The sequence below is a fragment of the Hyperolius riggenbachi genome, chromosome 12, assembly GCF_040937935.1.
Source record: "Hyperolius riggenbachi isolate aHypRig1 chromosome 12, aHypRig1.pri, whole genome shotgun sequence".
In the NCBI taxonomy this organism is placed as follows: Eukaryota; Metazoa; Chordata; class Amphibia; order Anura; family Hyperoliidae; genus Hyperolius; species Hyperolius riggenbachi.
Window position 1 is genome coordinate 72,266,347 of NC_090657.1, and position 14,714 is coordinate 72,281,060.

General features: G+C 45.3%; 1 long non-coding RNA gene across 1 annotated transcript in view; it reads right to left on the bottom strand.

Annotated features, from left to right (window-relative positions):
- The window catches only part of LOC137541318 (uncharacterized), a 70,439-nt gene extending 55,998 nt beyond the window's left edge, over positions 1-14,441 (bottom strand). The window contains exons 1-2 of the long non-coding RNA XR_011025124.1: positions 14,298-14,441; positions 6,985-7,067 (exon numbers count right to left, since the gene is read on the bottom strand). This is a non-coding gene — a long non-coding RNA (uncharacterized lncRNA). The remainder of the gene's footprint in view (positions 1-6,984; positions 7,068-14,297) is intronic.
- Between the last annotated feature and the right edge of the window lie 273 nt (positions 14,442-14,714).

Below are 14,714 nucleotides of genomic sequence, written 5' to 3' on the forward strand. Positions count from 1 at the left end.
CCTCTGTATAGGTAGTCAGGATTAGATGCCTCTGTATAGGTAGTCAGGATTAGATGCCTCTATATAGATAGTCAGGATTAGATGCCTCTGTGTAGGTAGTCAGGATTAGATGCTTCTGTATAGGTAGTCAGGATTAGATGCTTCTGTATAGATAGTCAGGATTAGATGCCTCTGTATAGGTAGCCAGGATTAGATGCTTCTGTATAGGTAGTCAGGATTAGATGCCCCTGTATAGGTAGCCAGTATTAGATGCTTCTGTATAGGTAGTCAGGATTAGATGCCTCTGTATAGGTAGTCAGGATTAGATGCCTCTGTATAGGTAGTCAGGATTAGATGCCTCTGTATAGATAGTCAGGATTAGATGCCTCTGTGTAGGTAGTCAGGATTAGATGCTTCTGTATAGGTAGTCAGTATTAGATGGCTGTGTATAGGTAGTCAAGATTAGATGCCTCTGTATAGTCAGGATTAGATGCCTCTGTATAGGTAGCCAGGATTAGATGCTTCTGTATAGGAAGTCAGGATTATATGCCTCTGTATAGGTAGCCAGGATTAGATGCTTCTGTATAGATAGTCAGGATTAGATGCCTCTGTATAGGTAGCCAGGATTAGATGCTTCTGTATAGGTAGTCAGGATTAGATGCCCCTGTATAGGTAGCCAGTATTAGATGCTTCTGTATAGGTAGTCAGGATTAGATGCCTCTGTATAGGTAGTCAGGATTAGATGCCTCTGTATAGGTAGTCAGGATTAGATGCCTCTATATAGATAGTCAGGATTAGATGCCTCTGTGTAGGTAGTCAGGATTAGATGCTTCTGTATAGGTAGTCAGTATTAGATGGCTGTGTATAGGTAGTCAAGATTAGATGCCTCTGTATAGTCAGGATTAGATGCCTCTGTATAGGTAGCCAGGATTAGATGCTTCTGTATAGGAAGTCAGGATTATATGCCTCTGTATAGGTAGCCAGGATTAGATGCTTCTGTATAGATAGTCAGGATTAGATGCCTCTGTATAGGTAGCCAGGATTAGATGCTTCTGTATAGGTAGTCAGGATTAGATGCCCCTGTATAGGTAGCCAGTATTAGATGCTTCTGTATAGGTAGTCAGGATTAGATGCCTCTGTATAGGTAGTTAGGATTAGATGCCTCTGTATAGGTAGTCAGGATTAGATGCCTCTGTGTAGGTAGTCAGGATTAGATGCTTCTGTATAGGTAGTCAGTATTAGATGGCTGTGTATAGGTAGTCAAGATTAGATGCCTCTATCTATACAGAGGCATCTAATCCTGACTATACAGAGGCATCTAATCTTGACTACCTATACACAGCCATCTAATACTGACTACCTATACAGAGGCATCTGATCTTGACTACCTATACAGAGGCATCTAATCCTGTCTACCTATACTGCGGCATCTAATCCTGACTACCTATACAGAGGCATCTAATCCTGACTACCTATACAGAAGTATCTAATCCTGGCTACCTATACAGAGGCATCTAATCCTGACTACCTATACAGAAGCATCTAATCCTGGCTACCTATACAGAGGCATCTAATCCTGACTATCTATACAGAAGCATCTAATCCTGGCTACCTACACAGAGGCATCTAATCCTGACTATCTATACAGAGGCATCGAATCCTGACTATACAGAGGCATTGAATCCTGACTATACAGAGGCATCGAATCCTGACTACCTATACAGAGCCATCTAATCCTGACTACCTATACAGAGCCATCTAATCCTGACTATCTATGCAGAGGCATCTAATACTGACTATCTATACAGAGGCATCTAATCCTGACTATACAGAGGCATCTAATCTTGACTACCTATACACAGCCATCTAATACTGACTACCTATACAGAAACATCTAATCCTGACTACCTACACAGAGGCATCTAATCCTGACTATCTATACAGAGGCATCTAATCCTGACTACCTATACAGAGGCATCTAATTCTGACTACCTATACAGAGGCATCTAATCCTGACTACCTATACAGAAGCATCTAATCCTGGCTACCTATACAGAGGCATCTAATCCTGGCTACCTATACAGAGGCATCTAATACTGACTATCTATACAGAGGAATCTAATCCTGACTACCTATACACAGCCATCTAATACTGACTATCTATACAGAGGCATCTAATCCTGACTACCTACACAGAGGCATCTAATCCTGACTATCTATACAGAGGCATCGAATCCTGACTATACAGAGGCATTGAATCCTGACTACCTATACAGAGCCATCTAATCTTGACTATCTATGCAGAGGCATCTAATCCTGACTATCTATACAGAGGCATCTAATCCTGACTATACAGTCAGGATTAGATGCCTCTGCATAGATAGTCAAGATTAGATGGCTCTGTATAGGTAGTCAGGATTCAATGCCTCTGTATAGTCAGGATTCGATGCCTCTGTATAGATAGTCAGGATTAGATGCCTCTGTGTAGGTAGTCAGGATTAGATGCCTCTGTATAGATAGTCAGTATTAGATGGCTGTGTATAGGTAGTCAGGATTAGATTCCTCTGTATAGATAGTCAGTATTAGATGCCTCTGTATAGGTAGCCAGGATTAGATGCCTCTGTATAGGTAGCCAGGATTAGATGCTTCTGTATAGGTAGTCAGGATTAGATGCCTCTGTATAGGTAGTCAGGATTAGATGCCTCTGTATAGGTAGTCAGGATTAGATGCCTCTGTATAGATAGTCAGGATTAGATGCCTCTGTGTAGGTAGTCAGGATTAGATGTTTCTGTATAGGTAGTCAGTATTAGATGGCTGTGTATAGGTAGTCAAGATTAGATGCCTCTGTATAGTCAGGATTAGATGCCTCTGTATAGGTAGCCAGGATTAGATGCTTCTGTATAGGAAGTCAGGATTATATGCCTCTGTATAGGTAGCCAGGATTAGATGCTTCTGTATAGATAGTCAGGATTAGATGCCTCTGTATAGGTAGCCAGGATTAGATGCTTCTGTATAGGTAGTCAGGATTAGATGCCCCTGTATAGGTAGCCAGTATTAGATGCTTCTGTATAGGTAGTCAGGATTAGATGCCTCTGTATAGGTAGTTAGGATTAGATGCCTCTGTATAGGTAGTCAGGATTAGATGCCTCTGTGTAGGTAGTCAGGATTAGATGCTTCTGTATAGGTAGTCAGTATTAGATGGCTGTGTATAGGTAGTCAAGATTAGATGCCTCTATCTATACAGAGGCATCTAATCCTGACTATACAGAGGCATCTAATCTTGACTACCTATACACAGCCATCTAATACTGACTACCTATACAGAGGCATCTGATCTTGACTACCTATACAGAGGCATCTAATCCTGTCTACCTATACTGCGGCATCTAATCCTGACTACCTATACAGAGGCATCTAATCCTGACTACCTATACAGAAGTATCTAATCCTGGCTACCTATACAGAGGCATCTAATCCTGACTACCTATACAGAAGCATCTAATCCTGGCTACCTATACAGAGGCATCTAATCCTGACTATCTATACAGAAGCATCTAATCCTGGCTACCTACACAGAGGCATCTAATCCTGACTATCTATACAGAGGCATCGAATCCTGACTATACAGAGGCATTGAATCCTGACTATACAGAGGCATCGAATCCTGACTACCTATACAGAGCCATCTAATCCTGACTACCTATACAGAGCCATCTAATCCTGACTATCTATGCAGAGGCATCTAATACTGACTATCTATACAGAGGCATCTAATCCTGACTATACAGAGGCATCTAATCTTGACTACCTATACACAGCCATCTAATACTGACTACCTATACAGAAACATCTAATCCTGACTACCTACACAGAGGCATCTAATCCTGACTATCTATACAGAGGCATCTAATCCTGACTACCTATACAGAGGCATCTAATTCTGACTACCTATACAGAGGCATCTAATCCTGACTACCTATACAGAAGCATCTAATCCTGGCTACCTATACAGAGGCATCTAATCCTGGCTACCTATACAGAGGCATCTAATACTGACTATCTATACAGAGGAATCTAATCCTGACTACCTATACACAGCCATCTAATACTGACTATCTATACAGAGGCATCTAATCCTGACTACCTACACAGAGGCATCTAATCCTGACTATCTATACAGAGGCATCGAATCCTGACTATACAGAGGCATTGAATCCTGACTACCTATACAGAGCCATCTAATCTTGACTATCTATGCAGAGGCATCTAATCCTGACTATCTATACAGAGGCATCTAATCCTGACTATACAGTCAGGATTAGATGCCTCTGCATAGATAGTCAAGATTAGATGGCTCTGTATAGGTAGTCAGGATTCAATGCCTCTGTATAGTCAGGATTCGATGCCTCTGTATAGATAGTCAGGATTAGATGCCTCTGTGTAGGTAGTCAGGATTAGATGCCTCTGTATAGATAGTCAGTATTAGATGGCTGTGTATAGGTAGTCAGGATTAGATTCCTCTGTATAGATAGTCAGTATTAGATGCCTCTGTATAGGAAGCCAGGATTAGATGCCTCTGTATAGGTAGCCAGGATTAGATGCTTCTGTATAGGTAGTCAGGATTAGATGCCTCTGTATAGGTAGTCAGGATTAGATGCCTCTGTATAGGTAGTCAGGATTAGATGCCTCTGTATAGATAGTCAGGATTAGATGCCTCTGTGTAGGTAGTCAGGATTAGATGTTTCTGTATAGGTAGTCAGTATTAGATGGCTGTGTATAGGTAGTCAAGATTAGATGCCTCTGTATAGTCAGGATTAGATGTCTCTGTATAGATAGTCAGTATTAGATGCCTCTGCATAGATAGTCAGGATTAGATGGCTCTGTATAGGTAGTCAGGATTAGATGGCTCTGTATAGGTAGTCAGGATTCGATGCCTCTGTATAGTCAGGATTCAATGCCTCTGTATAGTCAGGATTCGATGCCTCTGTATAGATAGTCAGGATTAGATGCCTCTGTGTAGGTAGTCAGGATTAGATGCCTCTGTATAGATAGTCAGTATTAGATGGCTGTGTATAGGTAGTCAGGATTAGATGCCTCTGTATAGATAGTCAGTATTAGATGCCTCTGTATAGGTAGCCAGGATTAGATGCCTCTGTATAGGTAGTCAGGATTAGATGCCTCTGTATAGCCAGGATTAGATGCTTCTTTATAGGTAGCCAGGATTAGATGGCTCTGTATAGATAGTCAGTATTAGATGCCTCTATATAGGTAGCCATGCGGAGGGGGGACACAGCAGCAGAGGCTCAGCTGTCATCGGATAGTCACTTCGGCCAGGATCCACTCTCTGCAGCTACAAACTTGGTGGACCTCCGTATGCAGCTACACGCTGATGCAGGGGGCATGGGCGGCATTGTTAAGTGGTACCCGGAAGGAAACGCTTATGTATAGGTAGCCAGGATTAGATGCTTTTGTAGAAGTAGTCAGGATTAGATGCCTCTGTATAGATAGTCAGGATTAGATGCCTCTGTATAGGTAGCCAGGATTAGATGCTTCTGTATAGGAAGTCAGGATTATATGCCTCTGTATAGGTAGCCAGGATTAGATGCTTCTGTATAGATAGTCAGGATTAGATGCCTCTGTATAGGTAGCCAGGATTAGATGCTTCTGTATAGGTAGTCAGGATTAGATGCCTCTGTATAGGTAGCCAGGATTAGATACTTCTGTATAGGTAGTCAGGATTAGATGCCTCTGTATAGGTAGTCAGGATTAGATGCCGCAGTATAGGTAGACAGGATTAGATGCCTCTGTATAGGTAGTCAGGATCAGATGCCTCTGTATAGGTAGTCAGTATTAGATGGCTGTGTATAGGTAGTCAAGATTCGATGCCTCTGTATAGTCAGGATTAGATGTCTCTATACAGAGGCATCGAATCCTGACTACTATACAGAGACATCTAATCCTGACTATACAGAGGCATCGAATCCTGACTACTATACAGTCAGGATTCAATGCCTCTGTATAGATAGTCAGGATTAGATGCCTCTGTATAGGTAGTCAGGATTAGATGCATCTGTATAGCCAGGATTAGATGCCTCTGTATAGATAGTCAGTATTAGATGCCTCTGTGCAGATAGTCAGGATTAGATGCCTTTGGTTAGGTAGTCAGGATTAGATGCCTCTGTATAGCCAGGATTAGATGCTTCTTTATAGGTAGCCAGGATTAGATGGCTCTGTATAGATAGTCAGAATCAGATGCCTCTATATAGGTAGCCAGGCGGAGGGGGTATGCAGCAGCAGTGGCTCAGCTGTCATCGGATAGTCACTTCGGCCAAGATCCACGCTCTGCAGCTACAAAATTCTTCCTGTCCTATGTTCCAGCTCACAGCAAGAGCGCCCCTAGGGAGCACTCTTAATGTGAGATGGAGCACAAGAACAGGAAGAAGTTTGTAGCTGCAGAGCGTGGATCGTGGCGAAGTTAGTATCTGATGACTCCCTCAATGGCAGCACTGTGGTAGGAACAAGCGGGCCCCTCAGGGGCCCGGTTGCACAGGCAACTGCTGCGACCTTGGCCCCTATGCCCTGATCCTCCTCCTAAAAATGTGTTGTTGTTTTTTTAGATATCCCAGTTTTATTTAATATTTAAATCTACTTTTTAAGTTTTTACTGTTTCATTGTCTCTGCTCAATAGCCCTTTATTGAAGTATGCCAGAGCTACAATCTATGAACTGTTGACCCTTTTTAATCTATTTTCTGCTCTCAGAAGCCATTTTCTGTATTATAGCTGGAATTCCTTATCAGTGAGGGTTACGCTGTGGTCCCACCCAGTCCCAAGCCAGTCACTTGCATGCCTGATGTTTAACTCTTTCAGGCAGGGAAAGAAAAAAAGGAACACAGCATAGTTATTTGTATGCTTGGCGCTGTACATACACATGTCTATGTCATCATGTCACCTCGTGCATCCTTTCAAGGGTACCTGAAGTGAAAAAAAGATAATTGAACACTTACCTCAGTAGTGGGAAGCCTCTGGAGAGTTCAGAGTCTTCTCAATCCTCCTTGATCCCACCGATCCAGAACTTATTCGACAAGGGCTTGAGGAGGTTATGGAAACAAAACATTTAATTTATCAATACTGTTATAAACGTTGATTAATATTATTAAAATATGAATGACTCCATTCACATAAAAAACATTACTTCAAGGTGGTAATTTAGGAATGATCTCTGTATAGGCATGCTAGCGGGCTATCTGCTGAGTAGCCTGTTCTGTTGTATGGAAAGGGGAGGGGAAAAGGGGTGAGCTGGAGGTGTAGGAAAAACAATAGAAGATAACTGTCAGACAATGCTGACCTAAAGTGTGCAATGGCTGAAGGGAATGCCAGGAACATTGGGGGCACCTGGACACACACTTCAGACTACTTGAACAATTTATTTGAGCAGCAAGATTCTAATATACTGTATATGCTTTATAAGTGTTGTGCAGTTACGTTCAGGACACTCAAGCAGTCCCCACAATATCTATACCAGAGGTGTAACCACAGAGAGCAGCCCCAGTGACTGCAGGGGGTTCCAGAGCTGTGGGGGCACAGCTTCTAACCTCCCCCCCCCCCCTCCAATACAGGGGCCCATCTCACATATCATAAAATGCAGCACATTAGCCAGTATAGAAAATGTAGTGCATACATGTGAAATCAGCCCGGTACACTTGGGCACAGGACACAGCAGGTATATAGCTGATCCCAGGGCCGGCCCGAGACTTTTTGCCGCCTGAGGCAAATTTAAAAAAAAATTATTGCTGCCGCCGCCGAGCTGGAGGGGTAGCGGGCAGGGCGGGGGTATTGTGCCTAGCGGCGGGGAGGGGGGTCGGACCCCCCCCCCCCCCTCGCCTGGGTCCCCGTCCTCCGCTCCCCTCCAGCCTTAAATACATCAGAACTAGCGCAACTCGTAAGAGGCAGTGGGCGGGGAGGACTCACCTCTTCCTCGCTCGATCCAGCGTGCGCTCCACTGACGTCCCTTCCTGCAGCGCCGTCCATTTACAATACAGTGGGCGGCGTGCAGGAAGTGACGTCAGTGGAGCGCACGCTGGATCGAGCGAGGAAGAGGTGAGTCCTCCCCGCCCACTGCCTCTTACGAGTTGCGCTAGTTCTGATGTATTTAAGGCTGGAGGGGAGCGGAGGACGGGGACCCAGGCGATGGAGGGGGGGTCCGACCCCCCTCCCCGCCGCTAGGCCCAATACCCCCGTCCTGCCCGCTACCCCTCCAGCTGGGCGGCCGGCTCCCCGCACCCTCCGACGGGCGGATGCCGCCCCTAGAAATTTGCCGCCTGAGGTAAAAGTTTCACCCCGCCTCATGAGCGGGCCGGCCCTGGCTGATCCTGCTTCTGCACAAGTCCGGGCCGTGTTAATTACTATTCCTCCTCCAGGCCGCCATGGATAGGGGGGAATGATATAATTTGGCTTCCAGCGATTGCTGGAGGCCGATTTATTGTGTGATTTAAGCAACTTCGGCTCTGTCTTCTGACAGCGCCAACGTTACTCACTGAGCGCTGTGTGATGTGATTCCTATAATAGTCTATGGTGGCGCCGGCTGCGCTCAAATCTAGCAGTGCTAAAAATCACTTCTCCGAATGCAGCCCATATATAAAATGTATCACATTGGCCCATATGGAAAATGTAGCACTTTAGTCCATATGGAAAATGCAGCACTTTAGCCCATATGGAAAATGCAGCACTTTAGCCCATATGGAAAATGCAGCACGTTAGCCCATATACAAAATGCAGCACGTTAGCCCATATACAAAATGCAGCACGTTAGCCCATATGGAAGAGTAGAAGTATTGGAGGCTGGCACTTCCAAACGTGAAAAAAGCTCTTTATTGAAACATTAAAATTTGTGGTAATACAGCTGTATTACCACTAATTTTAATGCTTCAATAAAGAGCTTTTTTCACGTTTGGAAGTGTCAGCCTCCAATACTTCTACTACACGAATTGGATCCAGAGGTGTGAGGATCCTTTGAGGCTTTGGCACCCATATCCCTGCTTTATATGAGTGCCACTCTTTTTACCAGCCCATATGGAAAATGCAGCACTTTAGCCCATATGGAAAATGCAGCACTTTAGCCCATATGGAAAATGCAGCACGTTAGCCCATATGGAAAATGCAGCACTTTAGCCCATATGGAAAATGCAGCACATTAGCCCATATGGAAAATACAGCACGTTAGCCCATATACATAATGCAGTCCATATATAAAAAGCAGCACATTAGCCCATAAACAAAATGCAGCCCATTAATAAAATGAAGCATGTTAGCCCATATAGAAAATAAGCAGGTTAATCCATATAGAAACAGCAGCCTATATATGAATTGCAGCACATTAGCCCATACAGAAAATGAAGCACATTAGCCCATATAGAAGTTAAAAAGATTAGGCCACACATAAAATGAGCATATTAGCCCAGACAGAAAATGTAGACCATCTATAAAATGCAGCATATCCTACTAATATTATAAAAGGGGAAGTTCGGATGTTTGCTACTCGATCACGCAAAAATGGCTGAAGGAATTTGAATGAAATTTGGCACACACATAGTATATTACCTGAAATAACATATAGGATACTTTTTATCCCCATAACCAAAAAGTGGGCGGAGACAAATACAAATTTCACTGGGAAAATGTAAACTGCAGCCATTCTTACACTGGTAATAGCAGGGTTCTCAAACTTTGCACAGTTGGCCACTGGGTGACTGGGATTAATATTCAGAAAAGTGGGTGGAGCCTACAAAAGCCAATCAGAATTCACCTATTGATTTTCACAGGGAATATTTAATTGCTGCCATTCTTGCACTGTTAATGACGCAAACCTCAAACCTGGTACAGTTGGTCATTGGGTGACTGGGGATCAAATTCAGAAAAGGGGTGGAGCCACCGCCAATCAGATTTGTTTCATTTCAATGCAAATTATTGATGCCAAAGACCACAAAGCTCACAAACTTGGTCATTGAGTAATTGTGTGTTAGGGTTAGAAAAAGTGGGCAGAGCCAACACCAGCCAAATACATACCCGGGTAACGCCAGGTCATCAGCATGTAAGCCCTTATATAAAATGCAGCATGTTAGCTCATATAGAAAATGCAGCATGTTAGCACATATAGAGAATGTAGCACGTAAGCCCATATATAAAATGCAGCACGTTAGACCATACGGAAAATGCAGCACATTTGCCTATATAGAAAATAAGTTGGCTAGCCCAAAAATAAAATGAGCATGTTAGCCCATATAGAAAATGCAGTCCATATACAAAAAGAAGCATGTTTGCCCACATAGAAAATGCAGCATCTTAAACCATATATAAAATGCAGCATGTTAGCCCATACAGAAAATGCAGCATGTTAGCCCATATACAAAACACAGGACATTAGCCCATATACAAATGCAGCACGTTAGCCCATATACAAAATGCAGCACGTTAGCCCATATACAAAATGCAGCACGTTAGCCCATATACAAAATGCAGCACATTAGCCCATATACAAAATGCAGCACATTAGCCCATATACAAAATGCAGCACGTTAGCCCGTATACAAAACGCAGCACGTTAGCCCGTATACAAAACGCAGCACGTTAGCCCGTATAAAAAACGCAGCACGTTAGCCCGTATACAAAACGCAGCACGTTAACCCGAATACAAAAATCAGCACGTTAGCCCGTATACAAAATGCAGCCCGTTAGACCGTATACAAAACGCAGCACATTAGCCCGTATACAAAAATCAGCACATTAGCCCGTATACAAAATGCAGCCCGTTAGCCCGTATACAAAACGCAGCACGTTAGCCCGTATACAAAACGCAGCATGTTAGCCCATATACAAAACGCAGCACGTTAACCCGAATACAAAACGCAGCACGTTAGCCCGAATACAAAACGCAGCACGTTAACCCGAATACAAAACGCAGCACGTTAGCCCGAATACAAAACGCAGCACGTTAGCCCGATTACAAAACGCAGCACGTTAGACCGTATACAAAACGCAGCACGTTAGCCCGTATACAAAACGCAGCACGTTAGCCCGTATACAAAACGCAGCACGTTAGCCCATATATAAAACGCAGCACGTTAACCCGAATACAAAACGCAGCACGTTAGCCCATATATAAAACGCAGCACGTTAGCCCGTATACAAAACGCAGCATGTTAGCCCATATACAAAACGCAGCACGTTAACCCGAATACAAAATGCAGCACGTTAGCCCGAATACAAAATGCAGCACGTTAGCCCGATTACAAAACGCAGCACGTTAGACCGTATACAAAACGCAGCACGTTAGCCTGTATACAAAACGCAGCACGTTAGCCCGTATACAAAACGCAGCACGTTAGCCCGTATATAAAACGCAGCACGTTAACCCGAATACAAAACGCAGCACGTTAGCCCGAATACAAAACGCAGCATGTTAGCCCGAATACAAAATGCAGCACGTTAGTCCGTATACAAAATTCAGTACGTTAGCCCGTATACAAAATGCAGTACGTTAGCCCGTATACAAAACGCAGCACGTTAGCCCGTATACAACACGCAGCACGTTAGCCCGTATACAAAACGCAGCACGGTAGCCCGTATACAAAACGCAGCACGTTAGCCCGTAGACAAAACGCAGCACGTTAGCCCGTAGACAAAACGCAGCACGTTAGCCCGTAGACAAAACGCAGCACGCTAGCCCGTATACAAAACGCAGCACGTTAGACCGTATACAAAACGCAGCACGTTAGACCGTATACAAAACGCAGCACGTTAGCCTGTATACAAAACGCAGCACGTTAGCCCGTATACAAAACGCAGCACGTTAGCCTGTATACAAAACGCAGCACGTTAGCCCGTATAACGAACGCAGCACGTTAGCCCGTATACAATACGCAGCACGTTAGCCCATATACAACACGCAGCACGTTAGCCCGTATACAAAATGCAGCACATTAGCCCGTATACAAAATGCAGCACGTTAGCCCATATATAAAACGCAGCACGTTAGCCCGTATACAAAATGCAGCACGTTAGCCAATAAACAAAATGCAGCATATTGACCCATATATAAAATGCAGCATGTTAGTCCATATATAAAATGCAGCATATTGACCCATATATAAAATGCAGCATGTTAGTGTATATATATAAAATGCAGCATATTGGCCCATATATAAAATGCAGCATGTTAGCCAATATATAAAATGCAGCACGTTAGCCAATATATAAAATGCAGCATGTTAGCCAATATATAAAATGCAGCACATTAGACCATATGGAAAATGCAGCACTTTAGCCCATAGGGAAAATACAGCACTTTAGACCATAGGGAAAATACAGCACTTTAGCCCATAGGGAAAATGCAGCACGGTAGCCCGTATACAAAATGCAGCACGGTAGCCCGTATACAAAACGCAGCACGTTAGCCCGTAGACAAAACGCAGCACGTTAGCCCGTAGACAAAACGCAGCACGTTAGACCGTATACAAAACGCAGCACGTTAGACCGTATACAAAACGCAGCACGTTAGCCCGTATAATGAACGCAGCACGTTAGCCCGTATACAAAACGCAGCACGTTAGCCCATATACAACACGCAGCACGTTAGCCCGTATACAAAATGCAGCACGTTAGCCCGTATACAAAATGCAGCACGTTAGCCCGTATACAAAATGCAGCACGTTAGCCCGTATACAAAATGCAGCACGTTAGCCCGTATACAAAATGCAGCACGTTAGCCCATATATAAAACGCAGCACGTTAGCCCGTATACAAAATGCAGCACGTTAGCCAATAAACAAAATGCAGCATATTGACCCATATATAAAATGCAGCATGTTAGTCCATATATAAAATGCAGCATATTGACCCATATATAAAATGCAGCATGTTAGTATATATATAAAATGCAGCATATTGGCCCATATATAAAATGCAGCATGTTAGCCAATATATAAAATGCAGCACATTAGACCATATGGAAAATGCAGCACTTTAGCCCATAGGGAAAATATAGCACTTTAGACCATAGGGAAAATACAGCACTTTAGCCCATAGGGAAAATTCAGCAATGTTACATGTGGCACTTGCGCCACGGTTTCCAGATTGAAAGTTCCAGGACGGAGGGGCGGAGCACAGCACTACAGCAGCAAATAGCAGGAGCATGACAGGAGCATCACATCCCTGGCACCCAACACAGAAAGCAACAAAGAGGCATGACAGCCAGGTGGAAAGGTACAGAGGAGGGGGCGGAGCTAATCGAGTGGTCGCGGTGTTACAGCTGTATTTTCTATTGCATTAGTGCAGCCGGCCCAGGGTGAAATGTCCCCCCTTTGCTAGCTGTACACTTCAGGTAGACCGCCATGGGTCTCCATGAGGCTCGCAGCAGACCCCCCTATCGCCGGTAAAGAGAATAGGACCCTTGGCTAAGGCCGCCATAGCAGCTACTATGGCTCCTATGGAGATTCCTATGCCACTTGTGCTGGAGGAGGGAGAACTCAGTGTAGGTGCTGGGAGGAGGAAGAGGTCAGGATGGGTGCTGGGCGGGGGTCAGTGTGGGTGTCGGGGGAGGGACAGGTCAGTGTGGTTGTTGGGGAAGGGAGAAGTTAGTGTGGGTTCTGGGGGGTGGGAGAGGTTAGTGTAGGGGGTGGGGGAAGGGAGAGGTCAGTGTGATTGTCGAGGAAGGGAGAGGTCAGTGTGGTTGTCGGGAAAGGGAGAGGTTAGTGTGGGTTCCGGGGGTTGGGACAGGTTAGTGTAGGGGGTGGGGGAAGGTAGAGGTCATTGTGATTGTCGGGGAAGGGAGAGGTCAGTATGATTGTCAGGGAAGGGAGAAGTTAGAGTGGATTGTGGGGGGTGGGAGAGGTCAGTGTGGATGATGGAGAGGTTAGTGTGGGTGGAGGGTGAGGTCAGTGTGTGTGTGTGTGTGTGTGGGGGGGGGGGGGGGGGGGGTATGAAGTTACTGTGGGTTCTAGGGGGGGGTGATGGGTCAGTGTAGGTGATTGGTGGAGGGAGAGGCCAGTGTGGGTGTAGGGGGTGTGTGTGTTGGATGAGGAAGAAGTTACTGTGGGTTTTGGGGGTGGGGTGGGGTGGGGTGTGAGGGATCAGTGGGTGTTGATTGGTGGAAGGAGGGGTCAGTGTGTGTGTGTGTGTGTGGGGGGGGGGGGTTCTTGAGGGAGAAAGTACTGTGGGTGCAGGTGGGGGGAGGGGTCAGTGTCGGTGTGTGGATAAAGGAGAAGTTAGTTGGAAGGGGGTGGAGCTCAGTGAGGGTGCTGCAATGGGGGATGCACATTCTCACCTGATCCCAAATTCCTGTCAGGGCTGCCTGCCTCTCCAAAGTGTCCTGGATAGGGGGGCGGAGCTTCTCGCGGCGGGGGGCGGAGCTTCTCGCGGCGGGGGCGTGGCTTCTTGCAGCCACCTTTGTTGTATGTAAAAAAAGGCATGTGGGGGTCGGGGGGGATGTGCCAGAGCCCCTCCCCTCTGCACGTGACGGAGCCGCATCTGTGCTTCCAGTGCCGACAGCTCCGGGGTCACGTGACAGGCTTTGTGCTTCTCCAATCACACTAAACTGCTCATAACTCCCCATCACCGCCCCCTGGAGGCCCCAAACAGCATTACACCTGTCTATCAGAGAGCCCTCCTCCACCCCCAGCAGCGATCTCTCCTCTCTGCCCCCTCTCACCCCCGCAATCTGCCCCCGAACAGCCGTCTTCAC